This window comes from Lissotriton vulgaris, chromosome 9 (assembly GCF_964263255.1).
Source record: "Lissotriton vulgaris chromosome 9, aLisVul1.2, whole genome shotgun sequence".
Classification (NCBI taxonomy): domain Eukaryota; kingdom Metazoa; phylum Chordata; class Amphibia; order Caudata; family Salamandridae; genus Lissotriton; species Lissotriton vulgaris.
The window spans coordinates 1194609751-1194628511 of NC_141697.1; the positions used below are offsets into that span (position 1 = coordinate 1194609751).

Consider the following 18761-nt stretch of genomic DNA (forward strand, 5'->3'; position numbering starts at 1 on the left):
AACCAGTTGTACTACATAAGGACTTTGGATTACATGAGTTACATAAGAGATATAAACAGAAAAAAATTGCAAATGTACCCGTTGTAAAGTCACTCAAGAAAGAGATACAAACAGATAAACTCTAAAATCACATAGGAATGGTAGTAAGTACAAAGGTCTACTACATATACTAGTGGTTTGAGTTATATATATATATATATATATATATATATATATATATATATATATATATATATATATATATATATATATATATATATATATATATATATATATATATATATATATATATATCCTGGTTATCGCCTCTAGCACACAGGAATCGGTTCTCCCAAGAGACGATGCGTACCCAAAATCGTGCTGAATATTTTTATTTCTGTTACTCACCCAACACCACCGGCATGATGCGTTTCGGTCCCTCTCGGATATATATATACAAACAAATTTAAAATTCACTCAGGATTACATTTAACAGCGACTAGGCTTGGACAAATATATATTTCAAATTTACAGAGCAGGAAAGGAACCGAGAGAAAGCAGTTTAAAGGAGGCCATTGGAAGGTCAAATGGTGCCCATGTTTTGGGGAAAGCAGCGTGCTGCGTCATTGTTGTTAGAATACCATCTGCACACGCAGATCACACGGTGCCTTTCCAGCCTGACAGCTGCCCGAGCTTTAGTCCAGCCCTGGGCGTCGCCAGAGCATATGGTAGTGTGGGTGTGGCTGAAGAGGGGCCAGTGAGAGGGCCGATCTGCCCCTTCGGAGCCTCCTGGGACACTGACGTGTCACATGTGTCGTCATTAGGCCTCGTTACCGCGCGTCTAGTTTCCAAGGACTGTAAGAGAGTTGGCTCCAGTGTTTTGGACAGATAAGCTCCTCCCCCCGCCCCTCCCAGAGCTGGCCGTTGAAGGTTGAGGAAGAGAAGGGAGCAGCAGAAGCAGCTTGTAAACGTGCTCTGCTCTGTGGTGTGCGAGGCTCGCGACCGGTGCTTCCTGTCCTATAGCAGCACGCACATACCAGGTAAGTGGGAACAGATGGGCAGCTGTTAATGTGTCATGGGTCCCCTGTGCTGCCGCGGGGTCTGCTGGGGACAGGGAACTCCTTCCTGGGTATTGGGTACAGGTTGTAAGCGGAGCTGAAAATAGCCTGTAGATGGGGGTCACACACAACGGCAGAAATGAGAGTGTATGCCCTGCTGCAGCTAGCTAGTGCAAGAAGGGGTCACAGACCTGCCCTAGCAGCAGTGAGACCGTGTCCTGCTGCAGCTAGCCTAGTGCAAGAAGGGGTCACAGACCTGCCCCAGCATCAGTGAGAGCGTGCCCTGCTGCAGCTAGCTAGTGCAAGAAGGGGTCACAGACCTGCCCTAGCAGCAGTGAGAGCATGCCCTGCTGCTGCTAGCCTAGTGCAAGAAGGGATCACAGACCTGCCCTAGCAGCAGTGAGAGCGTGTCTGGCTGCTAGCCTAGTGCAAGAACGGATCACAGACCTGCCCTAGCAGCAGTGAGAGCATGCCCTGCTGCAGCTGTCTAGTGCAAGAAGGGGTCACAGACCTGCCCTAGCAGCAGTGAGAGCATGCCCTGCTGCTGCTAGCCTAGTGCAAGAAGGGATCACAGACCTGCCCTAGCAGCAGTGAGAGCATGCCCTGCTGCAGCTGTCTAGTACAAGAAGGGGTCATAGACCTGACCTAGCATCAGTGAGAGCGTGCCCTGCTGCTGCTAGCCTAGTGCAAGAAGGGATCACAGACCTGCCCTAGCAGCAGTGAGAGCATGCCCTGCTGCTGCTAGCCTAGTGCAAGGGATCACAGACCTGCCCTGGCAGCAGTGAGAGCATGCCCTGCTGCAGCTAGCCTAGTGCAAGAAGGGATCACAGACCTGCCCTAGCAGCAGTGAGAGCGTGTCCTGCTGCAGCTAGCCTAGTGCAAGAAGGGATCACAGACCTGCGCTAGCAGCAGTAAGAGCGTGCCCTGCTGCAGCTAGCCTAGTGCAAGAAGGGATCACAGACCTGCCCTAGCAGCAGTGAGAGCGTGCCCTGCTGCAGCTAGTCAAGTGCAAGAAGGGGTCACAGACCTGCCCTAGCAGCAGTGAGAGCGTGCCCTGCTGCAGCTAGCCTAGTGCAAGAAGAGATCACAGACCTACCCTAGCATCAGTGAGAGCATGCCCTGCTGCAGCTAGTCAAGTGCAAGAAGGGGTCACAGACCTGCCCTAGCAGCAGTGAGAGCGTGCCCTGCTGCAGCTAGCCAAGTGCAAGAAGGGATCACAGACCTGCCCTAGCAGCAGTGAGAGCGTGCCCTGCTGCAGCTGTCTAGTGCAAGAAGGGATCACAGACCTGCCCTAGCAGCAGTGAGAGCATGCCCTGCTGCAGCTGTCTAGTGCAAGAAGGGATCACAGACCTATCCTAGCAGCAGTGAGAGCGTGTCCTGCTGCAGCCTTCCTAGTGCAAGAAGGGACCACAGACCTGCCCTAGCAGCAGTGAGAGCGTGCCCTGCTGCTGCTAGCCTAGTGCAAGAAGGGATCACAGACCTGCCCTAGCAGCAGTGAGAGCATGCCCTGCTGCAGCTGTCTAGTGCAAGAAGGGATCACAGACCTGCCCTAGCAGCAGTGAGAGCGTGCCCTGCTGCAGCTGTCTAGTGCAAGAAGGGGTCATAGACCTGACCTAGCAGCAGTGAGAGCGTGCCCTGCTGCAGCTAGCCTAGTGCAAGGGTTCACAGACCTGCCCTGGCAGCAGTGAGAGCGTGCCCTGCTGCAGCTAGCCTAGTGCAAGAAGGGATCCCAGACCTGCCTTAGCAGCAGTGAGAGCGTGCCCTGCTGCAGCTAGCCTAGTGCAATAAGGGATCACAGACCTGCCCTAGCAGCAGTGAGAGCGTGCCCTGCTGCAGCTAGCCTAGTGCAAGAAGGGATCACAGACCTGCCATAGCAGCAGTAAGAGCGTACCCTGCTGCAGCTAGCCTAGTGCAAGAAGGGATCACAGACCTGCCATAGCAGCAGCGAGAGCGTGCCCTGCTGCAGCTAGCCTAGTGCAAGGGATCACAGACCTGCCCTAGCAGCAGCGAGAGCGTGCCCTGCTGCAGCTATCCAAGTGCAAGAAGGGGTCACAGACCTGCCATAGCAGCAGCGAGAGCGTGTGCTGCTGCAACTAGCCTAGTGCAACAAGGGATCACAGACCTGCCCTGGCAGCAGTGAGAGCGTGCCCTGCTGCAGCTAGCCTAGTGAAAGAAGGGATCACAAACCTGCCCTAGCAGCAGTGAGAACGTGCCCTGCTGCAGCTAGCCTAGTGCAAGAAGGGATCACAGGCCTGCCCTGGCAGCAGTGAGAGCGTGCCCTGCTGCAGCCAGTCTAGAGCAAGAAGGGATCACAGACCTGCACTAGCAGCAGTGAGAGCGTGCCCTGCTGCAGCTAGCCAAGTGCAAGAAGGGGTCACAGACCTGACCTAGCAGCAGTGAGAGCGTGTGCTGCTGCAGCTAGCCTAGTGCAAGAAGGGATCACAGACCTGCCCTAGCAGCAGTGAGAGCATGCCCTGCCGCTGCTAGCCTAGTGCAAGAAGGGATCACACACCTGCCCTGGCAGCAGTGAGAGCGTGCCCTGCTGCAGCTAGCCTAGTGCAAGGGTTCACAGACCTACCCTGGCAGCAGTGAGAGCGTGCCCTGCCGCTGCTAGCCTACTGCAAGAAGGGATCACAGACCTGCCCTAGCAGCAGTGAGAGCGTGCCCTGCTGCAGCTAGCCTAGTGCAAGAAGGGATCACAGACCTGCCCTAGCAGCAGTGAGAGCATGCCCTGCCGCTGCTGGCCTAGTGCAAGAAGAGATCACAGACCTGCCCTGGCAGCAGTGAGATTGTGCCCTGCTGCAGCTAGCCTAGTGCAAGGGTTCACAGACCTACCCTGGCAGCAGTGAGAGCATGTCCTGCTGCAGCCTTCCTAGTGCAAGAAGGGATCCCAGACCTGCCCTAGCAGCAGTGAGAGCGTGTCCTGCTGCAGCCTTCCTAGTGCAAGAAGGGATCCCAGACCTGCCCTAGCAGCAGTGAGAGCGTGCCCTGCTGCAGCCAGTCTAGTGCAAGAAGGGGTCACAGACCTGCCCTAGCAGAAGTGAGAGCGTGCCCTGCTGCAGCTAGCCTAGTGCAAGAAGGGGTCACAGACCTACCCTGGCAGCAGTGAGAGCGTGCCCTGCTGCAGCTAGCCTAGTGCAAGGGTTCACAGACCTACCCTGGCAGCAGTGAGAGCGTGCCCTGCTGCAGTTAGCCTAGTGCAAGGGTTCACAGACCTACCCTGGCAGCAGTGAGAGCATGCCCTGCTGCAGCTAGCCTAGTGCAAGAAGGGATCACAGACCTGCCCTAGCAGCAGTGAGAGCATGCCCTGCTGCAGCTAGCCTAGTGCAAGGGATCACAGACCTGCCCTGGCAGCAGTGAGAGCATGCCCTGCTGCAGCTAGCCTAGTGCAGGGGTTCACAGACCTACCCTGGCAGCAGTGAGAGCATGTCTTGCTGCAGTTAGCCTAGTGCAAGGGTTCACAGACCTACCCTGGCAGCAGTGAGAGCATGCCCTGCCGCTGCTAGCCTTGTGCAAGAAGGGATCACAGACCTGCCCTAGCAGCAGTGAGAGCATGTCCTGCTGCAGCTAGCCTAGTGCAAGGGTTCACAGACCTACCCTGGCAGCAGTGAGAGCGTGCCCTGCCGCTGCTAGCCTAGTGCAAGAAGGGATCACAGACCTGCCCTAGCAGCAGTGAGAGCGTGCCCTGCCGCTGCTAGCCTACTGCAAGAAGGGATCACCTACTCTGGCAGCAGTGAGAGCATGTCCTGCTGCAGCCTTCCTAGTGCAAGAAGGGATGACAGACCTGCCATAGCAGCATTGAGAGCGTGCCCTGCCGCTGCTAGCCTACTGCAAGAAGGGATCACAGACCTGCCCCAGCATCAGTGAGAGCGTGCCCTGCTGCAGCTAGCCTAGTGCAAGAAGGGATCACAGACCTGCCGTAGCAGCAGTGAGAGTGTGTCCGGCTGCAGCTAGCCTACTGCAAGAAGGGATCACAGACCTGCCCTAGCAGCAGTGAGAGCATGCCCTGCTGCAGCTAGCCTAGTGCAAGGGATCACAGACCTGCCCTAGCAGCAGCGAGAGCGTGCCCTGCTGCAGCTATCCTAGTGCAAGAAGGGGTCACAGACCTACCCCGGCAGCAGTGAGAGCGTGCCCTGCTGCAGCTAGCCTAGTGCAAGAAGAGATCACATACCTGCCCCGGCAGCAGTGAGAGCGTGCCCTGCTGCAGCTAGCCTAGTGCAAGAAGGGATCACAGACCTGCCCTGGCAGCAGTGAGAGCGTGCCCTGCTGCAGCTAGCCTAGTGCAAGAAGGGATCACAGACCTGCCCTGGCAGCAGTGAGAGCATGCCCTGCTGCAGCTAGCCTAGTGCAAGAAGGGGTCAGAGACCTGCCCTAGCAGCAGTGAGAGCGTGCCCTGCTGCAGCTAGCCTAGTGCAAGAAGGGATCACAGACCTGCCCTAGCAGCAGTGAGAGCGTGTGCGGCTGCAGCTAGCCAAGGGCAAGAAGGGGTCACAGACCTGCCCTAGCAGCAGTGAGAGCATGTCCTGTTGCAGCTAGCCTAGTGCAAGAAGGGATCACAGACCTGCCCTAGCAGCAGTGAGAGTGTGCCCTGCTGCAGCTAGCCTAGTGCAAGTGTTCATAGACCTACCCTGGCAGCAGTGAGAGCATGCCCTGCTGCAGCTAGCCTAGTGAAAGAAGGGATCACAGACCTGCCCTAGCAGCAGTGAGAGCGTGCCCTGCTGCAGCTGTCTAGTGCAAGAAGGGATCACAGACCTGCCCTAGCAGCAGTGAGAGCGTGCCCTGCTGCAGCTAGCCTAGTGCAAGGGTTCACAGACCTACCCTGGCAGCAGTGAGAGCGTGCCCTGCCGCTGCTAGCCTACTGCAAGAAGGGATCACAGACCTGCCCTAGCAGCAGTGAGAGCGTGCCCTGCTGCAGCTAGCCTAGTGCAAGAAGGGATCACAGACCTGCCCTAGCAGCAGTGAGAGCATGCCCTGCCGCTGCTGGCCTAGTGCAAGAAGAGATCACAGACCTGCCCTGGCAGCAGTGAGATTGTGCCCTGCTGCAGCTAGCCTAGTGCAAGGGTTCACAGACCTACCCTGGCAGCAGTGAGAGCATGTCCTGCTGCAGCCTTCCTAGTGCAAGAAGGGATCCCAGACCTGCCCTAGCAGCAGTGAGAGCGTGTCCTGCTGCAGCCTTCCTAGTGCAAGAAGGCATCCCAGACCTGCCCTAGCAGCAGTGAGAGCGTGCCCTGCTGCAGCCAGTCTAGTGCAAGAAGGGGTCACAGACCTGCCCTAGCAGAAGTGAGAGCGTGCCCTGCTGCAGCTAGCCTAGTGCAAGAAGGGGTCACAGACCTACCCTGGCAGCAGTGAGAGCGTGCCCTGCTGCAGCTAGCCTAGTGCAAGGGTTCACAGACCTACCCTGGCAGCAGTGAGAGCGTGCCCTGCTGCAGTTAGCCTAGTGCAAGGGTTCACAGACCTACCCTGGCAGCAGTGAGAGCATGCCCTGCTGCAGCTAGCCTAGTGCAAGAAGGGATCACAGACCTGCCCTAGCAGCAGTGAGAGCATGCCCTGCTGCAGCTAGCCTAGTGCAAGGGATCACAGACCTGCCCTGGCAGCAGTGAGAGCATGCCCTGCTGCAGCTAGCCTAGTGCAGGGGTTCACAGACCTACCCTGGCAGCAGTGAGAGCATGTCTTGCTGCAGTTAGCCTAGTGCAAGGGTTCACAGACCTACCCTGGCAGCAGTGAGAGCATGCCCTGCCGCTGCTAGCCTTGTGCAAGAAGGGATCACAGACCTGCCCTAGCAGCAGTGAGAGCATGTCCTGCTGCAGCTAGCCTAGTGCAAGGGTTCACAGACCTACCCTGGCAGCAGTGAGAGCGTGCCCTGCCGCTGCTAGCCTAGTGCAAGAAGGGATCACAGACCTGCCCTAGCAGCAGTGAGAGCGTGCCCTGCCGCTGCTAGCCTACTGCAAGAAGGGATCACCTACTCTGGCAGCAGTGAGAGCATGTCCTGCTGCAGCCTTCCTAGTGCAAGAAGGGATGACAGACCTGCCATAGCAGCATTGAGAGCGTGCCCTGCCGCTGCTAGCCTACTGCAAGAAGGGATCACAGACCTGCCCCAGCATCAGTGAGAGCGTGCCCTGCTGCAGCTAGCCTAGTGCAAGAAGGGATCACAGACCTGCCCTAGCAGCAGTGAGAGTGTGTCCGGCTGCAGCTAGCCTACTGCAAGAAGGGATCACAGACCTGCCCTAGCAGCAGTGAGAGCATGCCCTGCTGCAGCTAGCCTAGTGCAAGGGATCACAGACCTGCCCTAGCAGCAGCGAGAGCGTGCCCTGCTGCAGCTATCCAAGTGCAAGAAGGGGTCACAGACCTACCCTGGCAGCAGTGAGAGCGTGCCCTGCTGCAGCTAGCCTAGTGCAAGAAGAGATCACATACCTGCCCCGGCAGCAGTGAGAGCGTGCCCTGCTGCAGCTAGCCTAGTGCAAGAAGAGATCACATACCTGCCCCGGCAGCAGTGAGAGCGTGCCCTGCTGCAGCTAGCCTAGTGCAAGAAGGGATCACAGACCTGCCCTGGCAGCAGTGAGAGCATGCCCTGCTGCAGCTAGCCTAGTGCAAGAAGGGGTCAGAGACCTGCCCTAGCAGCAGTGAGAGCGTGCCCTGCTGCAGCTAGCCTAGTGCAAGAAGGGATCACAGACCTGCCCTAGCAGCAGTGAGAGCGTGTGCGGCTGCAGCTAGCCAAGGGCAAGAAGGGGTCACAGACCTGCCCTAGCAGCAGTGAGAGCATGTCCTGTTGCAGCTAGCCTAGTGCAAGAAGGGATCACAGACCTGCCCTAGCAGCAGTGAGAGTGTGCTCTGCTGCAGCTAGCCTAGTGCAAGTGTTCATAGACCTACCCTGGCAGCAGTGAGAGCATGCCCTGCTGCAGCTAGCCTAGTGAAAGAAGGGATCACAGACCTGCACTAGCAGCAGTAAGAGCGTGCCCTGCTGCAGCTAGCCAAGTGCAAGAAGGGGTCACAGACCTACCCTGGCAGCAGTGAGAGCGTGCCCTGCTGCAGCTAGCCAAGTGCAAGAAGGGGTCACAGACCTACCCTAGCAGCAGTGAGAGTGTGCCCTGCTGAAGCTAGCCTAGTGCAAGGGTTCACAGACCTACCCTGGCAGCAGTGAGAGCGTGCCATGCTGCAGCTAGCCTAGTGCAAGGATTCACAGACCTACCCTGGCAGCAGTGAGAGCGTGCCCTGCTGCAGCTAGCCTACTGCAAGAAGGGATCACAGACCTGCCCTAGCAGCAGTGAGAGCGTGCCCTGCTGCAGCTAGCCTACTGCAAGAAGGGATCACAGACCTGCCCTGGCATCAGTGAGAGTGTGCCCTGCCGCTGCTAGCCTAGTACAAGAAGGGGTCACAGACCACCCCTGGCAGCAGTGAGAGCGTGCCCTGCTGCAGCTAGCCTAGTGCAAGGGTTCACAGACCTACCCTGGCAGCAGTGAGAGCGTGCCCTGCTGCAGCTAGCCTAGTGCAAGGGTTCACAGACCTACCCTGGCAGCAGTGAGAGCATGGCCTACTGCAGCTAGCCTACTGCAAGAAGGGATCACAGACCTGCCCTGGCAGCAGTGAGAGCGTGCCCTGCCGCTGCTAGCCTACTGCAAGAAGGGATCACAGACCTGTCCTAGCAGCAGTGAGAGCGTGCCCTGCTGCAGCTAGCCTAGTGCAAGAAGGGATCACACACCTGCCCTAGCAGCAGTGAGAGCGTGCCCTGCCGCTACTAGCCTAGTGCAAGAAGGGATCACAGACCTGCCCTAGCAGCAGTGAGAGCGTGCCCTGCCGCTGCTAGCCTACTGCAAGAAGGGATCACCTACCCTGGCAGCAGTGAGAGCATGTCCTGCTGCAGCTAGCCTAGTGCAAGGGATCACAGACCTGCCCTGGCAGCAGTAAGAGCGTGCCCTGCTGCAGCTAGCCAAGTGCAAGAAGGGGTCACAGACCTACCCTAGCAGCAGTGAGAGTGTGCCCTGCTGAAGCTAGCCTAGTGCAAGGGTTCACAGACCTACCCTGGCAGCAGTGAGAGCGTGCCATGCTGCAGCTAGCCTAGTGCAAGGATTCACAGACCTACCCTGGCAGCAGTGAGAGCGTGCCCTGCTGCAGCTAGCCTACTGCAAGAAGGGATCACAGACCTGCCCTAGCAGCAGTGAGAGCGTGCCCTGCTGCAGCTAGCCTACTGCAAGAAGGGATCACAGACCTGCCCTGGCATCAGTGAGAGTGTGCCCTGCCGCTGCTAGCCTAGTACAAGAAGGGGTCACAGACCTACCCTGGCAGCAGTGAGAGCGTGCCCTGCTGCAGCTAGCCTAGTGCAAGGGTTCACAGACCTACCCTGGCAGCAGTGAGAGCGTGCCCTGCTGCAGCTAGCCTAGTGCAAGGGTTCACAGACCTACCCTGGCAGCAGTGAGAGCATGGCCTACTGCAGCTAGCCTACTGCAAGAAGGGATCACAGACCTGCCCTGGCAGCAGTGAGAGCGTGCCCTGCCGCTGCTAGCCTACTGCAAGAAGGGATCACAGACCTGTCCTAGCAGCAGTGAGAGCGTGCCCTGCTGCAGCTAGCCTAGTGCAACAAGGGATCACACACCTGCCCTAGCAGCAGTGAGAGCGTGCCCTGCCGCTGCTAGCCTAGTGCAAGAAGGGATCACAGACCTGCCCTAGCAGCAGTGAGAGCGTGCCCTGCCGCTGCTAGCCTAGTGCAAGAAGGGATCACAGACCTGCCCTAGCAGCAGTGAGAGCGTGCCCTGCCGCTGCTAGCCTACTGCAAGAATGGATCACAGACCTGCCACAGCAGCAGTGAGAGCGTGCCCTGCTGCAGCTAGCCTAGTGCAAGGATCACTGACCTGCCCTAGCAGCAGTGAGAGCGTGCCCTGCTGCTGCTAGCCTAGTGCAAGAAGGGATCACAGACCTGCCCTAGCAGCAGTGAGAGCGTGCCCTGCCGCTGCTAGCCTACTGCAAGAAGGGATCACAGACCTGCCCCAGCAGCAGTGAGAGCATGCCCCGCTGCTGCTAGCCTAGTGCAAGAAGGGATCACAGACCTGCCCCAGCAGCAGTGGGAGCGTGTCCTGCTGCAGCTAGCCTAGTGCAAGGATCACTGACCTGCCCTAGCAGCAGTGAGAGTGTGCCCTGCTGCAGCCTTCCTAGTGCAAGAAGGGATCCCAGACCTGCCCTAGCCGCAGTGAGAGCGTGTCCTGCTGCAGCCTTCCTAGTGCAAGAAGGGATCCCAGACCTGCCCTGGCAGCAGTGAGAGCGTGTCCTGCTGCAGCCTTCCTAGTGCAAGAAGGGATCCCAGACCTGCCCTAGCAGCAGTGAGAGTGTGTCCTGCTGCAGCCTTCCTAGTGCAAGAAGGGATCCCAGACCTGCCCTAGCAGCAGTGAGAGCGTGTCCTGCTGCAGCCTTCCTAGTGCAAGAAGGGATCACAGACCTGCCCTAGCAGCAGTGAGAGCATGCCCTGCTGCAGCTAGCCTAGTGCAAGAAGGGGTCAGAGACCTACCCTAGCAGCAATGAGAGCGTGTCCTGCTGCAGCCTTCCTAGTGCAAGAAGGGATCACAGACCTGCCCCAGCATCAGTGAGAGCATGCCCTGCTGCAGCTAGCCTAGTGCAAGAAGGGGTCAGAGACCTACCCCAGCATCAGTGAGAGCATGCCCTGCTGCAGCTAGCCTAGTGCAAGAAGGGATCATAGACCTGCCCTAGCAGCAGTGAGAGCATGCCCTGCTGCAGCTAGCCTAGTGCAAGAAGGGGTCAGAGACCTACCCTAGCAGCAATGAGAGCGTGTCCTGCTGCAGCCTTCCTAGTGCAAGAAGGGATCACAGACCTGCCCTAGCAGCAGTGAGGGCATGTCCTGCTGCAGCTAGCCTAGTGCAAGAAGGGGTCACAGACCTGCCCTAGCAGCAGTGAGGGCGTGCCCTGCTGCAGCTAGCCTAGTGCAAGAAGGGATCACAGACCTGCCCTAGCAGCAGTGAGAGCGTGTCCTGCTGCAGCCTTCCTAGTGCAAGAAGGGATCACAGACCTGCCCTAGCAGCAGTGAGAGCGTGTCCTGCTGCAGCCTTCCTAGTGCAAGAAGGGATCACAGACCTGCCCCAGCAGCAGTGGGAGCGTGTCCTGCTGCAGCTAGCCTAGTGCAAGGATCACTGACCTGCCCTAGCAGCAGTGAGAGCGTGCACTGCTGCAGCCTTCCTAGTGCAAGAAGGGATCCCAGACCTGCCCTAGCAGCAGTGAGACCGTGCCCTGCCGCTGCTAGCCTAGTGCAAGAAGAGATCACAGACCTACCCTAGCATCAGTGAGAGCGTGCCCTGCTGCAGCCAGTCTAGTGCAAGAATGGGTCACAGACCTGCCCTAGCAGCAGTGAGAGCGTGCCCTGCTGCAGCCAGTCTAGTGCAAGAAGGGATCACAGACCTACCCTGGCAGCAGTGAGAGCGTGCCCTGCTGCAGCTAGCCTGGTGCAAGAAGGGGTCACAGACCTGCCCTAGCAGCAGTGAGAGCATGCCCTGCTGCAGCTAGCCTAGTGCAAGAAGGGATCACAGACCTGCCCTAGCAGCACTGAGAGCTATATTATTATGTAATGAGTGAGTGCAGGCGCCATAGGGGCATCGTGAATGAGGTATTCAACTGAAATGTAAATTGTGTTTCGTAATAGGACACTGAATTGCGTCTGTCGGCCTTCTTGGGTCTCCCTCCTGGCCCCAGGCACCTGAACCAGCAGGCCAATGACCCCATGGAGTCTGCAGTACTCTTTGGGCCGATGACATGCAATGCCCACCCCTTTTAGATCAGTGAACTCTGTGCCCACACACTTTCCGGCCCCCGCCTTCTAAATAGTGAGCTCGTCTTTAAGGTCGATGCCCTGCTGCTCTTTGCACCCCCCTTTAGGGTCCAGACTTCTGGATGGTGCAGACCTTTTTAAGGAGAACCAGCTGAAAGGTGCACACATGTTCAAAGACAATAGGCTCCGTGTTGCCTTCACCTCTCTGTAGGATCCGAACTGCTGAATGCTGCAGACATTTAAAGCCAACCAATCTTCTAAATGGTTCACTCATCTTTAATGTAGAAGACCTACTTGTCTGTGCACCCCTCTGCAGGATCTGACCTGCTGGATACCACCTGCTGGATGGTGCCCTCCAATCTAAGACCTTACATGCTGGACCGTGCAGTCCTGCTTAGACCTTACAGGCTGGACCGTGCAGTCCTGCTTAAACCTTACAGGCTGGACCGTGCAGTCCTGCTTAGACCTTACAGGCTGGACCCTGCAGTCCTGCTTAGACCTTACATGCTGGACCGTGCAGTCCTCCTTAAGTTTTCCCCTGTTGGACGGAGCACTACTGCCAAGATCCCATCTTCTGGAAGGTTCACTCCACTGTAGGCTTCACCTGCTGGGTCATCTACCCCTTTTAAGCTCCCATCTGCTGGATGGTGCTCTCCACCGTAGGGTCCCACCTGCTGGGTGATCTCCCCTCTCAAGGCCCAACCTGCTGGATGGTACACTCCACTGCAGGCTTCACCTGTTGGGTGATCTACCCCTCCCAAGGTCTCATCTGCTGGAAGGTGCAGTCCTCCTAAAGTTCCCCCCGCTGGATGGTACACTGCACTGCAGGCTTCACCTGCTGGATGCTCCACCCCTCTCAAGGGCCCATCTGCTGGATGGTGCTCTCCACCGTAGGGTCCCACCTGCTGGGTGATCTACCCCTCTCAAGGTCTCATCTGCTGGAAGGTGCTCTCCACCGTAGGGTCCCACCTGCTGGGTGATCTACCCCTCTCAAGGTCTCATCTGCTGGAAGGTGCTCTCCACCGCAGGGTCCTACTTGCTGGGCGATCCACCCCTCTCAAGGGCCCATCTGCTGGAAGGTGCTCTCCACCGCAGGGTCCTACTTGCTGGGCGATCCACCCCTCTCAAGGGCCCATCTGCTGGAAGGTGCAGTCCTCCTAAAGTTCCCCCCGCTGGATGGTACACTGCACTGCAGGCTTCACCTGCTGGATGCTCCACCCCTCTCAAGGGCCCATCTGCTGGAAGGTGCTCTCCACCGCAGGGTCCTACCTGCTGGATGATGCTCCCCCCTTTAAGGTCCCGATGCTAGATGAGCCACTTCTTTGTGGGTCTCACCTGCCGCGTGATGCACGTGCCCTGCTCTTACCTGCTGGATGGTGCACACCTCTTTAAGATGAAACTTCCTGGCTCGTGCACCCCTCCCTTCCTGGTTTGTCCAATTTTGGGGTCAATGTACTGCTAGTTTGTGCACTCTTCTTTTAAGACCCTACCTTCTGTATAGCACATTCTACTTTGGGGTCAGCGAGTGGCCTGCTGCTGTGATCAATGGCTAAAGGATAGTGTTCAGGGGAAAAGATACGAGACGAGGACGCCACCCACGTGGATGTTATGACCAAGTGTGAGTAAACTTCTGTTCAAGTACGTGTCGAACTCCAGGGCTTTGGTTAAGGCCTCGTGTCACCTCCATACCTTGCCCCCACCCAAAGCCCCCTCAACTAAGGCACGTTTTACGGAAATATAATGACGTTTAGCCCTGGAAAATCCCAAGTACCGGTTGTACTGGAATTCAAGGCTCGCAAACATTTGGAAAGTAGTTTCAGGAAAAGTGCCAGCTGGCCGGAGCCCTCGGGTACGTTTCTTGCTGATAACATCAGCCATATCTCACGTTTGTAGGGCCTTGTAAAGCGTTAACACTTATTGGCAGCCATAAGGGAGATCCGGCGACAGATAGCGCTGTGTATTTCCTGAACGCCTCCCATGGAAAGCGCTTTCCTTCGCACTAAGAGAATGTTTTGGAGGCAGCGTACTTGGGGGCGGTATTTGCATAAGGCATTCTGATTGGGCAAGCCTCCAGAGGGCTGGTTTGCAGCGCGTTCCTCATTGGAGCACGCTTTAACCTTCTGTTGTGTCACTGAGATCACGCGAGGCACAGAGCCAGTCCTACCCCGATTGCGTGAGTTAATGTGTATACTTTTGGCCGTTACCCAGCGCCGTGTTTACTTTATGCTCCATATTCAGATGTGTAATTAGCTGAATTCAAACGTCGCACTAAAAACAAGTGCAGGAAATGAGCCAACTCCGTTCGGCAGGGTCAGACTGGGAAGGCAGGCAGTCTGGTATTGGAGCACCAGTTACACTACACATTCGTTTTTGGAAGGCGCCAGGTAGATGAAGTGGTTTGCACAGAATCACAGGATGTTGAGCCAATGCGGAGACTCAAACCCGGATCTTCAGCCCCAAAATGTGTCCTAAAGCTGCCTTCATGACCTGTGACTGATAGTTAAACTAAACAAAGCTAGAAAAGTCATGTCAAAAAGGCATGGGGAGGTTTTTACAGGGGCGGCCTTAGGCATGTGCAAGCTGTGCACCTGCACAGGGCCACCAAACCCCAGGGGCCCCCACGCCAATATATATCCTTAATATAATAATCCTCTGAGGATGGATACATATTTGCGTGGCGGCCTCTGGCAGGGATTTGGCGGCCTCCGGCTCTGTTCCACTTCCAAACACCCTGCCCCTCCCCCCCTCTTCACTGGCCTCCGCGCCTGCGTTCCTCCTGGTTCCAATCCGGGGCCCCCTACCTAGGCTCCCTGCCCAGGGCCGCCATGAGCCTAGAGCCGCCCCTGGTTTTTATATAAATAGTAATCTTTAATTTTTTGATTTTATTTATTTTTTAGTCTGATTTAGGGTGACTCTTCTGAAAGGCCGAAAGGCATTGCAGCAATTTACATGAGCACCAGTTATATTTCACAAAATCAAATTCATTTTTATTATTTTAGGTAGGGAGATTAAGTAATTTGCCCAGATTCACAGGATGTTGACCTGACACCGGTACTCGAACCCAGTTCCAACATCGGTAGCTCCGACCGCAGTTACATCCAGTTTGTTTTTCCTCCAAGAAAGGTGGCCTCCCAGCAAGGCTTATGTAAAGACCACTGCCCCACCCCGGCCTTAAAGACACTGGGGCCGAGTGACACCTGGAACCCTGTGAGGCCCCTTCTGTTACTCACCCCATCCCCTGCCCCCCCTTAGCCTTGTTGCGCTGATGACCTGGCAGTGAAGGGTTCAAGAAAAACCAAAGGGCTCACTAATACAGTAGAAAAACTGACAACCCTCCAGGCCTTACAGCCTGGGCTTTAAGTGGGCCGGGTCTCACCGGTGCTGAGCACCGGCAGTTTTATTAAGGGGGCTTTGAAACGGGTCTCTATCGGGCTCTGTTTTGTGCCCTGGCACAGACGGTCTGTTTTTTCCCGGACTGCAGTGACAGCAGTCACATGGTTGTGTGCGTTCTCACACTGCTCACTTCATAGTGGAGAAGTTACGGCATGACGTCATAGCAGTTGTAGAGGAAGAGTCTCATTTTCTCTCTGGATTTCTCTTCTGTTTTTGAAACTCAGGAGCAGCAACATTGTCGTGGTGTCACCAGGGCTTTAAGTGGAAGCTTTTTCAATATTCTATACAAGCCATGGTTGCTGCTTATTTATCTTATGCAGCGAACAACCATTGACCAAACCAATAGTCCTGACTTCTGTAGGAATGATTTTACTTGTTGTATCAAATATCTGGATGCAATGACAGAAACAGCAAAATACAAGTCGGGCAGCACAATATGCTAAGCACAGATTTTTAGCTTATGCGTTTTAAGCCACGCCCCTAATTGCATTGGTCACGCCCCTTTGAGAGACAGCCCCGTTTTTCCATCCCACTTAAAGCCATGCAGACAGCCTCCCACATTGAGAAATGTCATTTTCATGATATACAGATACATTTACCTAAAATGAACGTGACTCTTTCAATAAGTCACCCTGAAAACCTGTAATGATCCACCTGTCCTGCACATATGTGGAATGGCCTTGATCTAAAGGGCTAGGAGGTTTACAATGTGCCGTTAATAGGAGAAAGATTATGTGTAAAACTTTTATGTTGTCGAAGGAGTACTTCCCGTGATGCTTATCAGCACTTCAAAAGTATTCCGCTCTGAAATATTTGCTTAGTTCCAGGGAAACAGTCATTTACATTTTACAGAATGTTATTAACCTTGGATTCCGCTGATGATGTGAAACGACTGGTTAAAATTCACCTTGTCGGTGGAGGCCCTCCTCAGAAGACAGCATTTCTAATCAAAAGACTACAAGGAAAAAAGAAGCAATACGTGTACCTTAGAATTGCAGTACCCTCTGGTGGGATTAAGTGATGTAATGCCCTACAAGTTGGCTTCCTTTACTTTGAACATTAGGCAAATCTTCCTTTTTACAAAGGTAATACCAGTCCTACTGCACTACTGGGTGTGCAACAAACAACCGCAAGCTTACATTTTCCCTCCTTGTGCTATGGACGTAAAATATGCACAACCATGGGTAGTAGCCGCCACCCCAGGGTTACCCTTTAGTGCCCGCAGCCCTACCATTACCACCTCATGTCCCAGGGATCGTGAAGGCAGCAGCAAGAGAATATGAGCATTTACAAGACCAACAGGCTTGAATCAAAAATTTAAAAAACCTACTGCATTGTGAAAATCAAAACAAAAATGATTGCCTTCTGTTTACAATTCATCTGTGAGATCAAAATGTAGTTTGAAACGATTTAGAGTATTTTGGGTTGGTAAAATAATCCCTCATACAATGCATTGTAAACACTTCATCGGAGGAGGAATGATACAACAGCCATGAGAGCATGAGCTGAAATACAAATATTCCTCTGGGCCGATCCGAAGGCCACTTTAAAATATTTGAAAGAACTGATAACGATAGGCCATGCAGACTGTTGTGTGACGTAATTACTCATGTGTTCAGCACGCATGGTTTTATGACGCCGGCATTAGAACAAACATGTAGTCATGCTGCATTCTTTTAGCACACAAGTTGTTACAATGACTTGCCTTAGGGGGTGCAGGACTTTGGAATAGTTTCATTAACTCTTCCAACTCCAGTCTTCACAACAGTAGGGAAGGTATTGGAATTAAAATCCAACACCACTCTACCAATGCGCTTGCTAAAGCAAGCCGTTGTAACGACTTACGTGCTTAACGAATGCGTGGTAACAACGCGTCTGTTCTATTAGCGGCATTGTAAAGGCACAGCGTGATTCTGGCTTCGTAATAAAGGATGTTTACTCATGCAGACAGCTGCATTATCGCACTAGACCTAAAAATGACGAAAGTTCTAAGTGCCCTGATTAATTATTGTACAATGCATTTTATCCCCTTAACTTAGCCTTACCACAGGAAACAGGAGGTGGGTGAGGGGGGAAGAATGGGACAAGAAGTCCATCCACTGATGCCTTTGGGTTAAACATGTGTGAGATTTCACTTCTCCCAGCTCAGGACTTTGAGTAAAAGTAATGTAGAATCCTTGTCAATTTTGGTGCTAGGCTGACACACTTCCTGGCTGATGTACTTCCTGTCTGTAGTTCAACTCAGCCATATTTATAATATTAATATTGGAGATCTTCTGGGTCACACACTCTAAAAGCACATGCACGTGCTATACATCACTTTAGGATCCAGTTAATTAATCAACACCCCATTTCGCATGATGGTCAGTGATTTCAATCAGCCTTATGTGGGCATCAAGTGCCATGCTCAAGCGCTGGGGAATGCTTTGTTTGTGTGTGCTGCAGTCTCTTCTGTACATACGCTATGGTTTGACAGTACATGTTTGCCAGAACTTTTTCCTTTGTAGGTCTCGCGCCTACAAAGGGCCTCATGTAGGGGCTTCTGAAAGCTGACCACATGCTCATGCGTGTGCTTTTGTTTTCGTCAGCTGCTATTGGTTTTTGCGTGCGTCTTTGTAAAAAAGGCAGCACGCCATTGGTGAAAGGCGTGTGCATGTCCCAGCTTCTTCAGAAATGTAACCGCCCATGTCCCAGTCGTGTCTGTTACACGCAGCAGCGGCACAGACAACAGGTTCCCTCGGCTCCGCGCCTCTGTGGTGCGCGCGCACCACTGGTCCTCCTTCGAGTGGCTTGTTTTCGCCTCTTACACCTCGGGCCATCCGCCATGATCTGCTGCTTCATTGATAAGAGGGGATCAGATGGCAGTTCGCATGAACTCAGCTCCCTGATTCAGCAGCAGCCTCAGCATGCAGACTCTATCTACCAACCAAACACAGCAACAACATGTCCATGGCAGGTTCCCATTCAAATACAGGGCTCCAAGCGGCACCCCAAGAACTTTCTTTTACAGCCACAGTCACAAAAGCTGGCTAACTGCGCCGCTGCGCTTGGTCTCCGCGCCCGTGTGGGGGTCACTGGTGCTAGCACTTGGAGGTGCTGAGACAGGAGCCACATCTCCACCTTGACTCAGATCCCATGATCCTGTGGGGGAATGTGCAGCCTGCGCTGCATGCGCCGAAGGCACGGCTCGGCCGGCCGGCGCTTACTACGAGGGAGCAGCATTTTATGCTGCACTCTCAAACTTTGTTTGCAAACCAAGACTAGCGCTTAACAGCCCGGGCTCCCCCAAGCACATGACTGCACAGGATGTGTGCCACAGGGAGAAAGAGGGACAGTGGTGCATGCACAGACAGCAACACGTGCACATACACTCACACTCACATACACACACACAAAAACACACACACACTCACTCACTCACATACACACAAACACACCACACTCGCCCTTACACACACACTCACTTACATAAACCCCCCCCACTCACAGTGTTCACATTTAACAATAAAATGAAAGGGCAATTACAAGGCTTATTAACTTTCCCTTTGCCACTTGTGATGTTTACAGAG

At 54.6% G+C, this 18761-nt stretch overlaps 1 protein-coding gene across 1 annotated transcript in view; it reads left to right on the plus strand.

The window, feature by feature from the left end:
* Positions 1 to 658: 658 nt before the first annotated feature.
* Positions 659 to 18761, plus strand: part of LOC147693023 (cytosolic 10-formyltetrahydrofolate dehydrogenase) — a 243769-nt gene continuing 225666 nt past the window's right edge. The window contains exon 1 of the mRNA XM_086939265.1: positions 659 to 1019. The gene's annotated coding sequence lies outside the window, so the exon portion shown is untranslated. The remainder of the gene's footprint in view (positions 1020 to 18761) is intronic.